We start from the raw sequence: 21737 nt of genomic DNA, 5'->3' as shown, positions 1-21737 counted from the left end.
AAATTATAGCAATTTTTATAAAATATTACCACGAGTAGATCGCTCTCCTGTACATGGGTTTGAAAATACAAAACTCTTCTTTTAAATTTCAAACTATCTTTTGATAGTCATATTTTAAGTGAAATTATTAACACTAAAAGAAAAATCTTTCGTTGCCTTGAAATAGATAAATAAATAAATACATAAACTAAAAAGTACAGCTACTTCACCATCTTTTCAGTTAATGGATAATGTACCGATAGAAAGAGGCGTACAGTTAATGTCTTCCGACGGCTATAGCAAGGACGTTTGTATGTTCAATGCTATTTCCTCCCTAAAACAGTTTCTCTTTTGACATCTTATCATTCATCACTTAAAAATGTTTTTACGAGGTTAATTAATAACCAATATATCAGGTCAAAAAATTCACAAGGCTCTTGAGCCACGCTTTGTCGACCTAATATCAATAGCAGAGATAAGAATAAAGTGGTCAACATTTAAATATAGTTATTCTTCATACGAAATGCAATGATGAACCAAAACGTCACGTTAGCAGAGGATATTACAATTAACAAATGACGGGAGAGAGATTTAAAATCTGTAATAATAAATAAATAAATTGTTTTTATTTCAGGAAGCCTCCTATGTTTGTGATGCAATTGTGATCTATATTATTTTCCAAATTATTATCAGGATTATAATTATAATTAAAACAAAAATAAGTCTAGTTAAAACTAAATACAAAATAATGCTACGTCATTATATAAATAAATAGTCGTGGCTATTTGTCATTCACACTCTTGTGTAGGGGTTATCCAGTGGTAATGCAAAGCACTTTCGTACAAATCACGCGCGACAACAGTTAAAATGTTATTTCTAATGTAATGTATGACAAAAAAACATTCTAGTATTTATTAAGACATATTCAACATTACCGTTATAATCATTTAGATACGTAAACGTTTTTATTTGTAATTAAAATAAGAAATAAATTTTAATATTGTTGATACCTTTGTTACCTTAGATTTACTAAGGTAACTAAGGTATCAATCATTGTTCATCAATCAATATTGTTTTTTCTTGTCTTTTACGTTATAGGAGTACGATCAAAGTATGTATCATATATGCATCAAACAATATTGACGTTAATAGAACGAAACTTTATTGGTACTTATATGTTTTTGTTTTTGATAATTACTTTTGTGTTTAAGACTTCAATTGGATGTATGTTAGTTAAATATTTAAATATAATACTTTTTGCTTCATAATAATTAATCATTTAACCTCAAAATAATTAGAACTATTATTTTTTTATTTGAATTGTAACTGTTCCAGTAATAAAAGCTATTTATTGTTAACGTTGTTTTCCTTTTAATTAGATTAAAAATAAAATTATTGGCGCAAATTGTCTGCAGAATATAATAGCGTAAGATTTATGTGTTCTTAGATTTTACCGATTATGATAAATTGTGGTTTATATTATAATAGAATCAATTCATTTGCAGATGGAATACAAAACTTTCATTAAGGCATCGAAACGTACCAAGAAACTATTTCTAACAAAACATGGCCCGTAAGAGATTTACTTGTCCTTTGAATTGAATGTCGCACCCGCATACCAAATCAGCCATTTTTACCTTATTTCGAATCGATAGGGTTCACTGAGTTGATATTCGCCGCATTGACTATTTATTGAGGCCTTTTAGAGCAACCCGGAATAAATATTTGTTGATACTCTGTACTTTTGGATGGCACCAATAGATAGCACTAGTAATTTCCTTGCCCTATAAAAAGGCATCGCTCGGTTTAATCAAGGTATTAACAAATGTAAATGAATAACAACTTGACATCAAAAATGCTATATTATCTACATTCTTTATCAAATCTGCGAGTAACTATAGTCTATAACAAGGATAATGAAATGGACTTCTTCGCTCTCATCCTAGCGAAGGGAAATCTGCCTCAAACAATAGCGTGATTCTTTTTGCTTACATCTACTCCTGACCCAAAAAAAGAACAAGAATCGTGAAAATAATAAACAAGAGTGATAAAATAGCTTTGATATTAGAAATGTTAATTGAGTAAAACTCTAAATCAAATAGTAAGTAAACAAGAATTAGGATTAATAAACTGTTAAAATTTAATGTTTTAAATAATAAACATAAATTGTAGAACTTTGGAGAGAAAGCGGAGAAAGTGAGGCGAAGTAAAGAAGGAGTGTACGAAAAGGAATATAAGATATTGTGAAGGAAATCAGAGGTAAGAATAAAAGACATGGAGAAGAATGAAAAATGAATTGAATGGAATGAATGGAAATTAATAAAAACTAATCAAATGATATAAACGTCTTTTAACTAGAACAGCTTTGTTGTCGCGTGAACGCACAGACATGAACTTAGCTCATAGTGTATATCCTTCCCTGGATTGACACGGAAATTTTAAAGAAAACTTTCCTCGTCACTCGTTACAATATTTTGGAGAATGCTACCCTCTCCTCCTATAGAACGATCAATGTGAATGACATGAATCAATGAACGATGTCTTTTCGAAGACCTAAAACAAGAAGAAAACCATGCCAAGCGTCCATCCTGTACTTACCGTAATAAACGAGTTGCAGGCTCAAGTCCTGAAATTGATAGATCTTAAGTGTACCTGACCAAACTGTCTAACTAGGTAGGTATAGCATAGAGGAAGAGGTCAATCGTCGAATCCAACTTCACTGGGCAGCGTTCGTGAAAATACAAAACATTCCGTCCAATATCTCTTTGTCTTAAGACGAAGGTCTACCGTCAGTGTAATTGTAAGTAATACTTACGGCACCGATATTAGGTATTAATGTCGGATCTCATAGTCACTCAACGGGCTATGAAGACGGCTAAGCCACGTATTTCTTTACGAGTCTAAATCAGGACTGAGGAAATCCGTAAAATATTGGCAAATTGAAGTGGCAGTAGCTAGACCATGTATCCCTTGTAATAATCTGGGTCAAAATGCGTCCACAAGGTTCTGGAGTGAGGCAAGCGCAGCGCAGGACGTATTTCTACAAGGTGGATCGATATCCTTGTTAAGGTTGATAGAAGACGCTAGATGGATTTCATTTCCATCAGCGTTGTCATGCTGCTAGGTAATGATGCATTGTCTAACATTGGACATGCTATGGCTGAAATGATGATGATGATTATGATGATTTACTTCGAGCTTATTTACACATTTTAAATTCAAAACCTGTGTAACACTATACTATATTATCAGTAACAAATAAGAAGAGTCCAACATCGAGATCAATTGTCGAATACAATTTGGCTGGAGAGTGGTCGAGAGACTTAAAAACATCTTCTCGTCCAATATCCCCCAGTGCTTTAAGACGAAAGCCTGACGATCAATGGGTTTTTCAGAAATATAAACTAGCGAAGGTCTCCGCTGAACTTTGATCAGTATAGTAACAGATATCGAATATCGAGTGGGACATTTAAGACAAACAAACACTGTCAAGATAATGATAAGACAAGAATCGATACACGAAACTCCTGAACCTATATAAATAAGGATCGTTAGATTCATTGGCAAAAATTCGCAATGTTTCCGAGACTTCGATTGTTGTAAGTACTGCATATAATTTTACCTTTTTATATTAAAATATCTCTTCATAAACAACAAATAATCGTCTATTCCTCTTCCCATTTTATAATACCAAAAGTTTAAAGTTCATTGCTACATGGTTCATTTTACATTATGTTCTTCAATTTTCAATTCAACAATAGCTCTATTTTAAGAAATACTATAAGTACATTTTTGTATATAAGTACAACAATGTACGTATTGATACGATCAGTAACATAGTGATAGTATGCTACTGATATACTGTGATATGAATGATAAGTACGCTCTATTACACATCCTAGTCTCATTTTCCAAATAACTTTAAAAGTTTCTGTAATTATTGCATTACTAATTTCTACACTAAGTAGGATAGGTGGTATAATGCCAAATCTAATATCTGGTGATGACATTAGATTAGGCACAGCGGAAATACTTTTAGTTACGAAAATGTTAATCTTCTACAAATATAACTCTGTTTTTCTATATGCATATACTCGTAGATAAGTTAAAACTGATCATTTTATTAAAAACTAAATAAACCAAACGAAGATATAACTTTCCTTATTGTAAATTTAATGTACATAGAAAATAATCAAAACTAAAAATGTTACTTTTATGACAAGTTTACATATAAGATTTTAATTAATGAACTCAAAAAACGATTTTATGCGTCAAATTATTGAATTTCTTTAGAATTTTCTTCTCGTTACAGTACAGTCATATTTGCTATTATAGTAGCAGGGGAAAGCAAAATTGTTAACAACCCCAGACAAAATGTAAGAAAATTCCCGGATAACTTTCTCTTTGGTACCGCTACTGCTTCTTATCAAATCGAGGGCGCTTGGGATAAAGATGGTAATTAAATTATAATTATGAAATTTCAATATTTGGATACGTATTAAACAGACTCGTAACAATATATTAAAACAAATTTCAGGAAAATCTGAAAACATCTGGGATCATTTGACCCACACTAACCCTTGCGTGGTAAAAGACTGTTCAAATGGAGATATAGCAGATGACTCATATCACCTATACAAAAGAGACGTGGAGATGATGCGGGAATTGGGTTTAGACTTCTACAGATTTTCTTTGTCCTGGACAAGAATTTTGCCTACCAGCTTCCCTGACAAGATAAACGAAGCGGCCGTGGAGTACTACAATAATGTGATTGATGAGGTGCTGAAATACAACATTACGCCTGTGGTCACATTGTATCATTGGGATCTGCCGCAAAAACTCCAAGATATGGGTGGATGGACCAATCCACATATAATCGACTGGTATGCGGACTACGCACGCGTTGTTTTTGAATTGTTTGGCGACAGGGTTAAAGACTGGATCACGATTAATGAACCGTACCAAATTTGTAACGACGGCTACGGGGGCAACACGATGGCACCGCTACTCAACATTAAGGGAGTTGCAGACTATATGTGCGCAAAGAACTTACTGTTAGCACACGCCAAAGTATATCACATGTATGACGAAGAGTTTCGTCCAAGGAACGGCGGTTCGATTTTCATTTCGCTAAGCGCACAATGGTATGATGCCGAACATGAGGAATTTGCAGTCGCCGCAAAAGAAACAAACGATTTTATGGTAAGTGTGGTTAAATAAGAGTTTGACAAAATTAATATAAACAATACGAACAATTATCTACACCCGTTAAGAATGAATTAGAATTAAACTAAATTTAAAAGAGGTTCAACGCTCTTTGTATAATTAATTTTAGAAAAAAATAGATAAATATTATATATTGCTCTATATAATATTCTGTAATTACGTTAAGCAACATTAATTTCAATGTTATAAATAAATAAAAAAAACATGGATTCTTGAGGAAATCTACAACTTTCATATAATTAATCTATTTTCCATTATTTTATTTTCAGTGGGGCCTGTATTCACATCCAATTTTCTCGGAGACGGGTGATTATCCGCAATCTGTGAAAGAAAAAGTGGCCGCTAAGAGCGAAGAACAAGGATTCTTTAGATCAAGGCTTCTTGAATTAACTGCTGAAGAAGTTGATTACATCCGCGGAACCTCTGACTTTTTCGGTCTTAATCATTACGTGACTTTGTATGTATATCGCAACGAATCTGTCACCAATCACGATATACCATCATTTGACGATGACCTTGGAGTTACTACATACTCCCTTGACGATTGGGTGATTGGTGAATCTACCTACACAAAAGTAAGTTTATTTTCATAAAACAGTTAACTTGTTTTTATTCAATTTCCATCCATTAAATGTTTATTGGGTAATGAATTGGTCGTGCGTAATAATTTTACCTTGAGCCTTAAGACAGCTATGCCACCAAAAATGAGGTGTTCTGCAGAAAATACAAGGTTACCGACCTCGTTCGAAGGATTGCTCGTCTGAAATGGCAGTCACGGAGCACATTGCTTGTACAATCGATGCCCGTTGAAGTAAAAAGGTTCTCAAGTGACGACCAAGAGCTGGTAGACGCTGCGTGAGTACGCCCCCAACTAGATGGACCGACGACAGAAAAGACGGCAAAACAAGACCAGCTGCCGTGGCAATCATTGAGGGAAGCCTATGCCTTGCAATAGGCGTCTATCGGCTGAAAAGAAGAATAAGCATCGTCCATATCCCCCAGTGCTTTAAGATGAACCAAAAATGAGATGTTCTGCAGAAAATACAAGGTTATCGACGTTGCTCCAAGGATTGTTCGTTTGAAATGGGAGTGGGCGGGGCACATTGCTTGTAGAATTGATGTTCGTTTGGGTCAAAAGGTTCTCGAGTGGTGAACAAAAGCCGGTAGACGCGAGGTGGGAAGGCTCTCAATTAGATGGAACCACAACATAGAAATATTGCGGGTAGTCACCATATGCGGGCAAAGTAAGACCGACTATTGCGGCAATCTTTGAGGGAAGCATATAGTTTTAATGGGCATCTATCAGCTTAAAAGAAGAATAGGCAGGAGAATAATTTGATTATAGTTAGGTATTGTCAGTTTAAATACACTTTGCAGCAATAAACCATTACAGAAGTAAGTCAGCACTTCCTGGACATGTTCTTTTATTCCATAAGGAAGTTAATTATTTTCTTTATTCAAAATGTTACTACTGGCATAATTTTTATTGATGCTGCTTTTAATTCAACCACCGTAAGCCATAAAAGTTTAACTTTCAGGCTATGGTGTGTACATATACAGCAATTATCTTTTGTATCAAAAGTTGGTTGTTAATTGTTAATATTGGTTCATATATTTACACGCTTTGTACTTATACAAGAATTTTATTAAAAATTTAATAATTACCATAGGTTTAAGTAAGGTTATAGTCAAGCATTGGGCAGAGATTGTGTATCGCTAAAAATTATTAATTAAATTGGCAGTTTGTTCCGTGGGGATTCTACAAATTGCTGACACAAATAAGAGAAGATTACGGTAATCCTCCAGTTATGATAACCGAAAACGGATTCGCCACTCACGGCGGTCTGAACGATGACGATCGTGTCAAGTACTACAGGCATTTTATTAACGCCATGCTCGATGCCATGGATGTCGGATCGGATATTCGAGCGTACACTGCGTGGAGCCTTATGGATAACTTCGAATGGTTGGCCGGATACACGTACGTATATTAGCTATTCTTTTTCATTATATTAAATAAGACTAGATAATCAGAGCAGTTATTCCAAAATGACGATACCGCAATAGCTTGACACGATATTCTATAAATTATTATTATCAATGTTGTGCGTCAAAAGTGATTATACAGCACTTAATAATACATTACAAATATTATATATGTTGAGAAAAAACTTACTGTAGTATAAAGGAGTTTCATTTGATATAAAGCTTGGATTGCCTGGATTGCTTGGACTACTAACGACATTGTTAAAATGATCACTAACGAAACCCAGGCTCACTTTGTTGTGGGCTTCTTCAGACCAGAATGCGCTTAGATCAGTGGGTTAAATTTAAGTTGAAGGATGTTAGATGTGAGCATAACGTAGAATGGCGTAGTGGAATTTAAAATGGTATATAATATAATTATGCAAATATTTAACAGAGAACGCTTCGGTCTCTACGAGGTGGATTACAATAGTCCAGAGCGTACACGAACTCCGCGCAAATCCGCCTTCGTGTACAAGCAAATCTTGCGCACGCGTGAACTCGACTTCAATTACGAACCCGACACTGACAAAATGACCATCGACGACGGAAACTGAATGTATCAATTACGCTCTATTATTAAAAAATGTATATTGAATACAGCTTTTATTGAATACCATTTATGTAACGCAGCTTTTTTCATTTTTTTATTTATTTATCACTATTTATTGTTTATCTTATTACCTTTTTGCAAAACTCCTAAAACGTCTAGCCACACTCCTCTTAGTTCACCAGTGAGGCGATGTTTCTTCCTCCATTCTCTCTTATAACCGATACTGATATTCTGCTCTTACCTCGCCAACGGGACAGCTGTTAATAGAATGTACCAAGATCTGGTCCACTCCCAGATCACAGATGCACGAGGACTCTCCCTGAGTATGAACCTTTGAAGGTAGTTAGATAATTCCCTATGACCTGTGGACATTAGGACCAGAACCGTGTCCAGCTCAACTTGACAAAGCATGACGGGACAGCGTCTGGAAAAAATTTCCTTGTTACCGAAGCCGTCGTGCCTTCCATATACCTCTCATTCCATTCGCCAAGAGTATACACCTTAACACGACGGGTGCCAAATATTCGGATACGAGTGTTATGGATGGTGATGCTTTGTTCACTACCATAAATATTTGTTCCGCGAAGAGTTTTTGAACTCATAACTAATATTTTCGTCAAATTCTGGTTGGCGATCTTCGATGCTGAGGAACCAATATCAATTCTGGTAACTTTGGTGATTGAGCAGGTACATCACGAAGACATGGCTTGTTAAATACTAAAAGTAGATTTAAATAGTTTACGTTGAATAGTAGGACTACCGTCTGACTGATAAAACTCATTTATATGCTGATAACTTTAAAGATTGAAACAAATCTCTACTACATTGTAAGAATACATCCAATATCAGTATGCAAAACTATATATCACTCGCCACAAACGCTAGAGTTTTTGGCAAATAGAGTAGAGCATCTCTTGTATTTCGATCCCTTTTTACTCTTTAGGGCCTCGTCCTTGGCCAACTGTAAAGAGACTACTTAAGTCCTTCGAGCACGGTGTTTCTGTAATACCTAATAACCTCAAACTACAATTATGTTTCGAGGTAATGGAGCTATGTCAAGTATAATAAATTGTCTAATGTACTATTCCAAGTCCTAAGTTAACGTAGTAGACAGTGTGATGATCAAGTTGGTAAGATTATTTATGTTTACAAAATTACAGCATTGCTTTAAGTTCATCGTATAACAGGGTACGCGGCCGGCGAGTCGACGCAAGTCTGCGCCGTACTGAGCGACTCGCGGTCCGCTCTCGAAACTGTCGCAAGATCGGACACCCTCCATCCCTTAGCGTTAAGAGTGAAGGAGAATGTAATGAAAGCGAGAGAAAAAGGGAAGGATGTAAGGTTGTTCTGGGTGAAAGCGCACGCGGGGATGGAGGGGAACGAGAGGGCGGACCAGCTGGCCAAGGAAGCGGCCCTGAAGAGTAAAAGACGACCAGAGTACGAGAGATGCCCTGTTTCATTCGTCAAGCGGCAACTGAGACTGGAGTCGCTCGACGAATGGAACAGGAGGTATGTGGAAGGAACGACGGCTTCGGTAACGAGGATGTTTTTCCCGGACGCCGTCTCAGCCTACCGCGTGCTCCGCAGCATCGAGGTGGACGCGGTCTCGGCCCAGCTCTTCACGGGGCACGGGGGGTTCTCTGAGTACCTTCATAGGTTTAAGCTCAAGGAGGACCCCTCGTGCTTCTGTGAGCCGGGCGTGGACCAGACCGTGATCCACCTTGTGGCCCGGTGTCCCGCATTCGGGGGACTCCGGTTCGGCTTCGAGTGCCGGTCTGGGGTTCAAATCAGGGAGGAGACAATAGCCTCCCTGATAGGCGATAATACAATTAGGAAAGATTTCATAGAGTATTGCAAAATAATAGTAAAAAAGCAATACAAAAAAACCAAACCTAGGCATAAGAAAACAAAAGACTGAAGCAAAATAAATAATAAATATAAGCAAATAAATGTGATATACCTAGTAAATAAGATTTATAAAACAAAATAAGAGGATGAAAGAAAGAAGAGTAGAATAAAAGGGCATAAAAGAAAAGAATTATAACATGAAAGACAGAAAAGAATAAAAGATAATAAGAAGAATGAAAGAAGATAATGGAAATAAAAAAAAATGTGAAAAAATAAATTAAAGATAAAGTCCCTGTCCCACAACTAGATAGGGGTACGAGAGGCCCTCAATAGCGGGGGCCATAAAAAAAAAAAAAAAAGTTCATCGTATTGTGTGTTAGTTCAGAACTTTTAAGTAATAATATATATTAGGGGATTTAATAAACAGAATAAAAGCTAAGGCTCTCAGATTGGTAGACAAATTTGAATAGTTACTATAAAAAAATGAAAATACATCACACAAAGCCATACAAACGGTTTCATATAAGGAGACAGTTGTTCCATATAAACGACTACTTGATATTAGAATCCTTTGGTCGGTTTAACTATCACAGATTTTATTAATATTAAAAAACAATGAAAGTTTTCAAATTAACATCGAGATCTTTGTTTCGTTGTTCTTCATTATAGCTATTGTATACGGTTATTATGTTTTTTTTTTTAAAACAGCTCCTATATTAATATCGAATACATAATTAGAATTATTTTTAAAAATTTTAACGGTTCATTTTTAGAAGATTTTTGAACAGAAATTCAGAACAAAAAATGGTAAATAAGTACTTACCCTTTTTTGGCCAAAAAATAAAAAAAATAAAATAAAAAAAAACCAACGGAAATTTTGATGCATGGCAGTTTGAATACGTGATGTTATCGATATGCGGGCCAAACCGAACTAACGATCGGCCGTGTGTGACTACATGTGTAACACGGCCGCACAAGAATCATTTAATACAAAACAGCATTCTCCTTCAAATGCTAATAACTATATAGTTTACGTAGTACGTTTAACAAATTAACTGAATAGTTGATTGTTATTTTTTGTATGAAGGTATGACTATTTTTCTGTATTATATTATCTTTAATGTTATTTTAAGAAATTACAGAATATTTACAGCTTTAGTCGGAGCAGTTGTTATAGTTTTCATGTGTGACGACACGCTAACTACACATATCGTTTTAAAAATATACTAGAAGTGTGCGTCAAAAATAAATTATTGGTTGTACGTTAACAGTGAGAAATATGGAAGCTTAAAAAAATGGACAATTAATTACCAAAAACATTAAATTATCTAGGAAATTTCAACAACTTTAAAATTGGGACAAGGTTAAAAAAGTTATATGTAAATAGTCCCAGCCTAATAACCTTGAATAAATATTGCAACTTGATGTCATTTCCTTATTAATCATTTTATTTTATTTGACATTGCCGGTATCTAAAGGAAACTAACACACAAGCTTGTGATTCAAAAATCGATTGTAGACATTTATATCCAGGCAAAACACGATAGAATTTTAAATACTTTTTCATGCTATAAACTAACCTATGAATTATCTATACAATATCTTGCTGTAATATATACATAACATAGAAGACATTCATTGGTCATTTTAATTTATAAAATTTCCATACTTTATTAGTATGAAGCGTAATTAAGGAAGGATATCGGATAAAAAGGTGTAAAATGGTAAAACTAAAGGAGATGTACGAGGGCATATATTCATGCAAGAAGTTAGTGCACTTCCTTTGTAGGCGTCCTTATTCTGGAGAGAACATCCCGAAACAGAGAAACAACTTATACCCGGCACATACTCAGACCAATAAACAATATCTCATTAGCCAAGTCTACGGTACAGTGGTAGCGTCAAGAGCGCTCACCATCCACGAGGTTCAGGGGCTAAAGAGCAAGTCGGTCATTGTTGTCCACCAAAAGACTCCTCTAGGCTATATAACAGTGTCCATGATGCTGTGGTAGCAATATTACATCACAAGAACTCTTGCGTGTTTTACACGGATGGGACTAAAGATAAGATCCCAAGATTTATCGAAATCCGAATTCGGTAATGATTGCATAGACAATTCCAGGCTTAAGAAGACAATGTAGTTGCAGCCTCAACATACTGCTTATTCAATAAATGATAACACGATCATTCGCTTTAAACACTAAGGAAGTCATACATTATCAGAAGAAGTGATGAAGATTTTCTTCAACAATTATATTATACTTAAATATTTATCGAAATTTGTTCTGGCAAGGCTAAGGTGTTAATTATTATTCTTGAGTAAATTGACAAAGACAATTGTGACGTAGGTGCTTACATTTAATATATATAGTTATAGTATATAGTTAGTTTTTGTACTATTTAATGTTAAGCGGCAACTATTTAAAGTTAAAACGGCAGAGGCCTTATATGGGTAATGTCCCTCTCTGTAGACTTTTATTTACAATTTTTCCCCACTTAATTTATTATCCTAATTAATATTTCAAACTACTTTACTCTCTCTTTTTCTTTCTCTCTCTCCCTCTCTCTCTCTCTCTTATCGTCATTTTTTATAAAAGTCTTAATTATTTATACGTGCTATCTTTTAGGTTGCCCAATCTTGTGGATTATTTAGCTTATGATGGCAATAATTGCTATTGTGAGCCATAAATATGTTTATTAATGATTGTTGAATAGTTTACATATTTGACACAGTCTCAATTAAATGTCGCTTAGAATAAAATGTTGTTTATGACCAAAGAAAAAAAAACGAAATGAAAAGAAGAGGACTTTAAAATTAATGTAGATAAGATGAAAACTATGTCAAACGCACATGTCGTGCCTACATTAATATACGCAAAAGTTGCAGGCTCGAATCCTGAAATTGTTGATTCGTAAGTTTACCTGAGCAAAATGTCTAACTAGGTAATATATCTTAGAGAAAGAGGTCAATCGTTGAATCCAACGTGACTGAGTAAAAGTCGAGAAAATACGAAACATTTCTTTTAATATACTTTTAGACGAAGGTCCACAACCAATGCGTTACACAGAAATAAATACTAGCGAAGGTCTCCGCTGAATTTTGATCAGTATAGTAACAGATATCGAATATCGAGTTGAACATTTAAGACAAACAAACAAGACAAGATAATGATAAGACAAGAATCGACGAAGCTCGTAAACCGATATAAATAAGGATCGTTAGGTTCCTTGACTAAAATTCTCAATGTCTCCGAGACTTCGATTGTTGTAAAAACTGCATATAATTTTACTGTTTTATATTAATATATCTCCTTATGAACAACAAATAATCGTCAATCCCTCTTCCCATTTTATAATACCAAAAGTTTAAAGTTCATTGCTACATGGTTCATTTTACATTATGTTCTTCATTTTTCAATTCAACAATAGCTCTACTTTAAGAAATACTAAAAGTACAACAATGTATGTATTGATACGATCAGTAACATAGTAATAGCATGCTACTAATATACTGTGATATGAATGATAAATACGCTCTATTACACAGCCTAGTCTCATTTGCCAAATGACTTTAAAAGTTTCTGTAATTATTGCATTACTAATTTCTACACTAAGTGGGATAGGTGGTATAATGCCAAATCTAATATCTGGTGATGACATTAGATTAGGCACAGCGGAAATACTTTTCGTTAATCGAAAATGTTAATCTTCTACAAACTAAATCGTTTTAATTAATTAGTATACAACTCTGTTTTTCTATATTTTCTGAGCGCAGAACAAGGATTTTTTAGATCAAGGCCTTCTGAGAGAAGAAGTTGATTACATCCGCGGCGCCTCTGACTTTTTCGGTCTCAATCATTACGTGACCATATATGTACTCGTATATAGTAAAGAATCTGTCACCAATCATTTGACGACGACCTTGGAGTTATTGTATATACCCTTGATGATTGGTGAATCGACCTACACAAAAGTAAGTTTATGTCCATAAAACAATGAACTTGTTTTTTTATTAAGTTTCCGTCTATTACGTGTTTATAATGTGTTGAATTGGTCTTGCGTAATAATTAGACCTTGTGCCTTCTTATAAGGCCGAAAAAGCAATGAATACAGCTACTGTACTCGGTTTTAAGCTTCAAGATCGAATCCAAAATGAGGTGTTCTGCAGAAAATACAAGGTTACCGACATCGCTCGAAGGATTGCTCGTTTGAAATGGCAGTCGCGGAGCACATTACTTGTACAATCGATGCCCGTTGAGGTAAAAAGGTTCTCAAGTAGTGACCAAGAGCCGGTAGACGCTGCGTGAGTACGACCCCAACTAGATGGACCGACGACAGAAAAGACGGCAAAGCAAGACCAGCTGCCGTGGCAATCATTGAGGGAAGCCTATGCCTTGCAATAGGCGTCTATCGGCTGAAAAGAAGAATAAGCAGAAGAATAATTTGATTATAGCTGGGTATTTTCAGTTTGAAAACCCTTTGTAGCGATAAACAAAGGAGACCCTGGCTATGTTTGTTGTGGGCTTCTTCAGACCAAAATGCACTTATATCAGTGGCTAAGCTTTAAGTTGAATGATGTTAAACAGGAGCACAACGCGATTCTAGTTTTGCATCGAATAATGCTTTTGTCTCATTCTCCACTTGATTACCAGTAGAATTCAAAATAAAAAATAACATAATTATACAAATCTTTGACAGAGAGCGCTTCGGTCTCTACGAGGTGAATTATAGTAGTCCAGAGCGCACACGCACTCCGCGCAAATCCGCCTTCGTGTACAAGCAAATCTTGCGCACGCGCGAATTCGACTTCAACTACGAACCCGACGCTGACAAAATGACCATCGACGACGGACACTGAATATTCCTATTACGCTTTATTAATAAAAAAATGTATATTCAATATAGCTTTTTGTTTACACGAAAGCCATTCATACCGCAGCGCTGATATCTGTCGTTAAACAACGCGAGTACCTAGTTCTCCGCGACCTTTGTGCCTAATCACTTTGTGAAGAGCCTAAGTGAGGTAATTAATAAGGCAATAGTCTGAGCATAGGTTCCCGATTCCACTGTAAACCTCTTTACTTCTTTAATGGCCCGGTTTCTGGGGTCTCTCGTTCAACCACTATCATAGGTGGACAGGGTTATAACACAAGACATTACAATTTTAATTAATTTCCATTCTCATCTTTCGTTCTCCTCAACATCTTTCATACTTTCCTCTAATTTTCTTCATAATATTTTCCATTCTTTTCCACACTTTCCTTCAATTAATACATAAGATATTATAAAAGCGCATTTATAATTATAAATTTATTTATAATTATATATTGGCGTGCAACAATAATTAATTAATTATTGTTGCACGCCAATAGTAGAAAATGTGGAAACAAAAAAAATGTATAATTAATTACCAACCACACATTAAATATATTATCTTTGAGATTATAACAACTTAAAACAGGGACAAGGTTAAAAAAGTTATATGTAAATAATCCCAGCCTAATAACCTTGAATAATATTTGCACCTTGATGTCATTTCCTTATTAATTATTTTATTTTGATTTAATTTTGAAATTATTGAATACATACAATACAATTTAAACCTCGTTGGAACGGCTTGCTGTGACTCATAATTATTAGGGTGTGATCTGCAGAATGCGCTGGATCTTTGAACCCTGTTTAGTAACGTTTTTTTTATTTTGTTATTGTTTGACTTTAAATCATTTATGGCGGACCGGGGATCCGGGCCGCTGGCTCACGTCACATCATTAATACGCTAGGGCGCGCATGTTGCCGCCGCGGACAGGACAGTCCGACGTAATGGGACTGTCCACCATACATTAAATGTTCTTAGTGAGATAGTTATAAGGTAACAATTGTAACTAATTTTATATTTCTAAGTTTGTACTTTCTTACTGTCTTTTGATACTGTTTATCTCCAATAAAGTAAATAATATTGCCGGTATCCAAAGGAAACTAACGAATAACAACACCAAACTTGTGATTCAAAAATCATTATTAGACATTTATATCCATGCAATAAATGATTTAATTTTAAATACGCTTTTCACACTATAAAGAAACCTATGAATTATCTATACAATATCGTGCTGTAACATATATATAACATAGAGGTCAATCTTTGGTCATTTTAATTAATGTGATAAAAACGTGTGAGAGGGTAAGAGTAAAGGAGGTATACGAGGGTAAATGTTATACATATCTATACACAGAAAATAGTTAATTTTATTTTGGTTTTAAATTAATTAAAAATTTACGTTAGGAAATAGTTTAAGAAGAGACTAGAATGACTTAACATAGCAAACGCCGCGATATGCAGAATAGTGAGCAAAATAAACCGGAAATATTAACTATTGTTATAAAACAAAGGCATGAACGCTAATGTCTGTGGTATATAGATTTAATAAATAAAAACGTGCAAAAAAGACGTGGTAGGTCATCGTTTCCCAATACCCAGTACGAGTGTAGCGTAAACTTTAAAAGTTTACATTTATTTTCTCTTAAATTCACTACAATTATGTTAAAAGAAATAAAATATTTCTATCAAGTGATTGCATTCATAGAAATATTTTTCCGTCTTCACAAACTATTTATATAACATATAAACAAATGTTAAGCATTAAATGTGTACAATGTTTCATATGTCCATGGAGACCAACTAAACTATACAGTTATATAATTTCTTGAAAAATTTTAAAACGTTCATTAGCGCAACAAATGCAACATAAGGTTTTCAAATAAGGATCAGATTAATTTTACTAAGAACCTCAAATTATTTATAGAATTTATAATCACAATTTTTTATACATGTAGAGTTTAAGTAAGCCATGATGTTTTATTCCTGCGAATTCTTGCCTCTATTCTAGGACATTCTTATATGACTTAGACATTGTTTACTCCGGTAAAGATATAAACCAGGTTCTGACTTGTTTATTTATATTTTACCTGTTTCCATAAGTCGGTTATATGTATGCAGTTGCATGGTAAATATCTTTGTTTAAGAATTACACTACTATATCAGTGATAACATTAGGACCTGTAAAAATAAAACACAAGACTGGTAATAAAATATTAAAATGTATTGTATTGTATTGTAGTCTCTCTTTTCGGGCGTGGAAGTAGAAGTGGGCAGGCTATAGCGCGTAAAACAGATAAGCGCTGGGAATTTAACTTTCTGTACTGGAGACGTAGTAAGATTGTCGGAAGATGTTGGAAGCGGGTGCCATTGGCATTCTATCGGAGATGCTTATGTTCAGCAAAGGACGTCCAACTATCAAAATAATAATAATTACTGTGTATAATTAGTAATTAAAAATCTCATGTAAAATCTTGGTCGTATATATCTATATTGCTGTCGCACCTTTCCTGGAAAGCCTTCGCCGAGAATTCGACGAGTTACCTTGACAGGTTTCTATGACCTGCTTTTCTGAGTTTTTCCGTTACTGTGAGACCCGTACCTGCACAGAGTCCCCACATTGGATTGGTGATTGCCCTCTTAGTCTGTTTCTCTCTATTTTTCAGCGACAACCAACATATCGAGAATCTTTGGTTACCTCCGGGCTATGTGACTGGAGTAGCCCAGAACTCGCTTTGACGATCTTACATAGTAGCTTAATAAATATTACACGCATATGTTATTTTGTTAAATACAGTTAGAAAAAAAGCGTTGTTGAAATTAAGGCAATACAAGTATTAACTAATTTAATGTTTTCGGTGTAAAAACTACATTTTAATGACAATTTATCAATACTTTTTGATAGTAATTATTTGGACGACATCTCATCAAATAAGTCACAACAGTTTCTCAAGTAAGCCATTATAATATTGTTTGTTTCTTTCAACTAATTATTTTATTAAACCATAAATGATATGTAACTGTACTCTTTTATAAATATTTGTATTAATATGAATAAGTCAGTATTTAAGTTAGTGTTAGTCAGTAGTTGTATTAAATTAATTTATACGGTTAACATTATTATATGTTGTATTGTGTCCTCGGCAGATACAATAAACAAAAACTTCCCGGACGGATTCAATTGCTGTTAGTAAGACAAAACGAAACATAGCGCGAAGTCAAAAATGTGTTTTTTCCGACAAACGCGGTGAGTTTACTAGACTTATCATATACATCTCACGTTTTTTCGGATTTAATTGCGTCTTTTAAATTACAAAATCGTAATTAGGAACTTTAAACAAAAATTTAAATTAGAAATATGTAAATGTGTTGGAAACTGTACAAAAATTTAATATTTGTAATATAGTGTTCGTTTCTTTGCCTAAGTGACTTAGTATTAGTACGTGAATACTATCTCTTGTGAAATAACCTTTTATGTGTGATGTTTAATATGTAAATTTTGAATTTTATTTCTACTAAAAATACTATAATTCCATTTTTTAGCCTCTTCCCCTTAAACCTCGATTATAATTTAGCATATTATGTTTAACTCTGTCTGTAGTTATTTTTATTAAATCTAAGTATTCCTGACATTTAAATATTCAAATTAAAGTATAAAAGTTTTCAGTTTCCTTGTGATTTGGTGTATAGTGGTAATCGAAGGGCAATTATTATCTCAAAATTTTAAAACAAAATTTCCTGATGGATTTCGTTTCGGAGCAGCGACTGCCGCATATCAGGTTGAAGGCGCTTGGAATGAAGACGGTAAGGATATCACATTATATTTAGTAACTACACTAACGATTAATAATTATCAAATTAAATTATTGGCATTGAATACAATATTTTTAAAAAATCGATTAAAAACAATGTAGTGAAAAATCGATGCATATTTGAATTACTTTCGTCCAATATCCACCCAGCGCCAAAAGGTCGAGGACCAAAATATGTTAACAGGGATAATGTACAGCACTGAAACGTTAGGCTTCATTTACAAGCCTACAATCGCGCAATGAGCTCTGGAGAAAGCGTATGATCGGGGTTTCCCTACCATATCAAATCAGAAACGAGGATTATTTTAGACAAACAAAATTAACCAAAAAAAAAAATGTCGCGCTGGGGCCTTAAGGTTTCTAGTATGTAGACAAAAGACAGAGAACTGGAAATCTATGAGAGAGGCATGATGTTTAGCAATGAACATCTTATAGTTGAAATGTTGAAGACGATTACGAAAATATTTTAAAAAATGCACTTAAAACACAAGGACTTCGTGAATTTTTTTTCAGGAAACTATTACTAATTATGTCTTCTTTTATAGGAAGGACAGAAAGCATATGGGACCATTTTATTCGTAAAAATCCTAGTACAATCAAAGATTTTTCAAACGGTGATATTGCTGCCAACTCTTATCATTTGTACAAGCGAGACGTGGAGATGATCCGAGAATTAGGCTTGGATTACTACAGGTTTTCGCTGTCATGGACGCGAATATTGCCTACAGGATTCCCGGACAAGATTAACAAACTGGGAGTACAGTATTACAACAATTTGATAGATGAAATGCTCAAGTATAATATTGACCCTGTAGTTACATTATACCATTGGGATTTACCTCAAAAACTACAGAACATGGGCGGTTGGACTAACCCGTATATTGTTGATTGGTTTTCGGACTACGCACGTGTCGCATTCAAATTATTTGGACATAAAGTGAAAAACTGGATAACCATTAACGAACCACATCAAGTTTGTTATTACGGCTACGGTCATCGATTTCTCGCACCTGCTCTAGATATTAATGGAATAGCCGATTACATGTGCGCCAAGAACTTACTGCTGGCTCATGCCAAAGCTTACCATATCTATGATAAAGAGTTTAGATCTGTCCAAAGAGGCTTTATTTTTATTTCCCTGAGCGCTGAGTTTTACACGTATGAAAAGAAAGAAAATAAAGAAGCCGCCGAAGAAGCCAATGACTTTGGTGTAAGTAAAAAGAAATTCTTAAATGAATATTTTGATTTTTTTACTCTTTTATTTTACACATTTTGCAATCAGACGAATTCATAAACATTTTTTACGAGAAACCAAAATATTAATTACTTTATTTAATTTACTAAATTGTTTCATAATTATACCTGAATACCTTGCTGGCGGTCGATTGCAACTTAACCATTTATTTTAAATATTGATCAAATACATTACATTGACACTAAAATATTTTTAATTACAGTGGGCAATATATTCTCATCCAATATTTTCAAAGACGGGGGATTTTCCAGCATCCGTGAAGAAAAAGGTCGCTGAAAAGAGTCTACAGCAAGGGTTTTTCAGATCCAGACTTCCTGAACTTAGCGAGAAAGAAATAAAACTCATTAGAGGCACCTCTGATTATTTCGGTTTAAACCATTACTACTCCAGTTACGTGTATAGAAATGAATCAGTCAATGGTTTATACGAATCACCATCAACCGAAGACGACGTTGGAGTTGCGGGTTATAAAGTTGATGGATTGAAAATTGGAGACTCAAGTTTTACCAAGGTAGTTAATAGTTAATCTGTTCTGATTAAATAAAGAAATTAATAATGCAAATACTTAGCTAGTAGGGTATTTATAACAAAAGACAGTTTAATTAATTTATTATTTTTAAACATATTTTATATAAAACATTAATTAGCTTCGTAGAGTTATGTTCACAAAAACAAAATAATTTAAAACAATAGAAGGAACAATCAGTTCACACCTTGTGTGTTTATTTCTCGCTATTTACGGTAGTGTAAGGGATGTTTTTTTAAATTAGATCTTTAGATCTTTAAATTACTTAAACTGAAACATTAATGTGTCATTTCAGTTCACCCCTCAAGAATTCTACCAACTTTTAACAAAATTACGAAATGATTATAATAATTTACCTATTGTGATCACTGAAAATGGATTTGCAACGCACGGTGGATTGGTGGACGACGACCGAATCACCTACCTCAGACATTTCCTTAACGCAGTTCTGGAGGCGATCAACGAAGGTTCTGACATCCGTGCTTATACGGCTTGGAGTCTCATGGACAACTTCGAATGGGTGTTAGGTTATACGTACGTATAAAGTTGACAATTTTTAGTATAAAACATCAATATCGGGAAAACTTTGTGACTAGCTATTATTTTTTATAAATTCTCTTTTTAAATATAAGATTGAGCTATATATAGTATTGACGGCAGACTGTCCGAATAGAAAGGCAGATCCTCGTCCTCCCTCATCCTAAGGCGCGGTACATTGGTTTCGGTAGCACTATAAGAGATATCACTTCTGTTACGCATTCAGATATAATCATAATATCATCAGAAATACAAATTTTAGTCCTCTGTTTCGTTACTCAGGTTTATCCAAATGCAATTTATGTTTTAGTTATAAATAATAAGTCAAACAAAAGTTTTTTTTTTTTAATTTCATGCAGGTATTTTATAGATACTACTACTAGCACATTTGCTTTCTATTAATGTTTAGTACACCCAGTTTAAAAATCAATAGTTTCACAAATAATAAATAACGTAATGATTACATAGCAAGAAAAAGTGTTTTCAAAATTCTAATTACTATTTATTATGATTAATTGTTGTTTACTATCTGTCTATACACTTTGTACTGCCTGAAACTATTGTCCATTCGCATATTAATAGAGTAAATAAATAATGCGACATATTCCAAAACGGTCACTTTATACAGAATGATTGGTAATTTTTTTTTTACATCTGACACAGGGAAAAGTTCGGTCTCTACGAGGTGAACCACACGAGTCCAAACCGTACTCGCACACCACGCAAGTCAGCCTTTGTGTACAAGCAAATACTGCGCACTCGAGAACTCGACTGGCTCTACGAACCTGATACAAACACTATGACTATCGACGAAAATCACTGATAAATTTCTGAACTCAATCAAATGAATCAAAACGTTAATCTAATATAAATACCGAAATAAATTTGAAAAATTCTTTTGAAGTTTTCTTTTGAACGTTAACCTTTTCAGGCATTAAATAGTTTGTGGCTTTTATTTTATCGAAATAAAAACTACTTTTGAAAAGTAATAGAATTGTAATTTATTTCCATTCACTCTACGGGCACGTGCTGTGCACACGTTGATGAATGTCAAATATCTTTCGGGTATTTTGTCCGAGTACATAACGGAAACTTCATAT

General features: G+C 34.2%; 1 pseudogene; it reads left to right on the top strand.

Moving 5' to 3' along the window:
- Nucleotides 1–3555: 3555 nt before the first annotated feature.
- LOC137921955 (lactase/phlorizin hydrolase-like) lies at nucleotides 3556–21460 on the top strand (annotated as a pseudogene).
- Nucleotides 21461–21737: the final 277 nt, after the last annotated feature.

This window comes from Battus philenor, unplaced genomic scaffold (genome assembly GCF_028537555.1).
Source record: "Battus philenor isolate CCGP_79_NKW_IND1 unplaced genomic scaffold, ilBatPhil1.0.hap1 SCAF_2, whole genome shotgun sequence".
Lineage (NCBI taxonomy): Eukaryota > Metazoa > Arthropoda > Insecta > Lepidoptera > Papilionidae > Battus > Battus philenor.
This window is presented reverse-complemented; position numbering and strand designations above follow the sequence as displayed.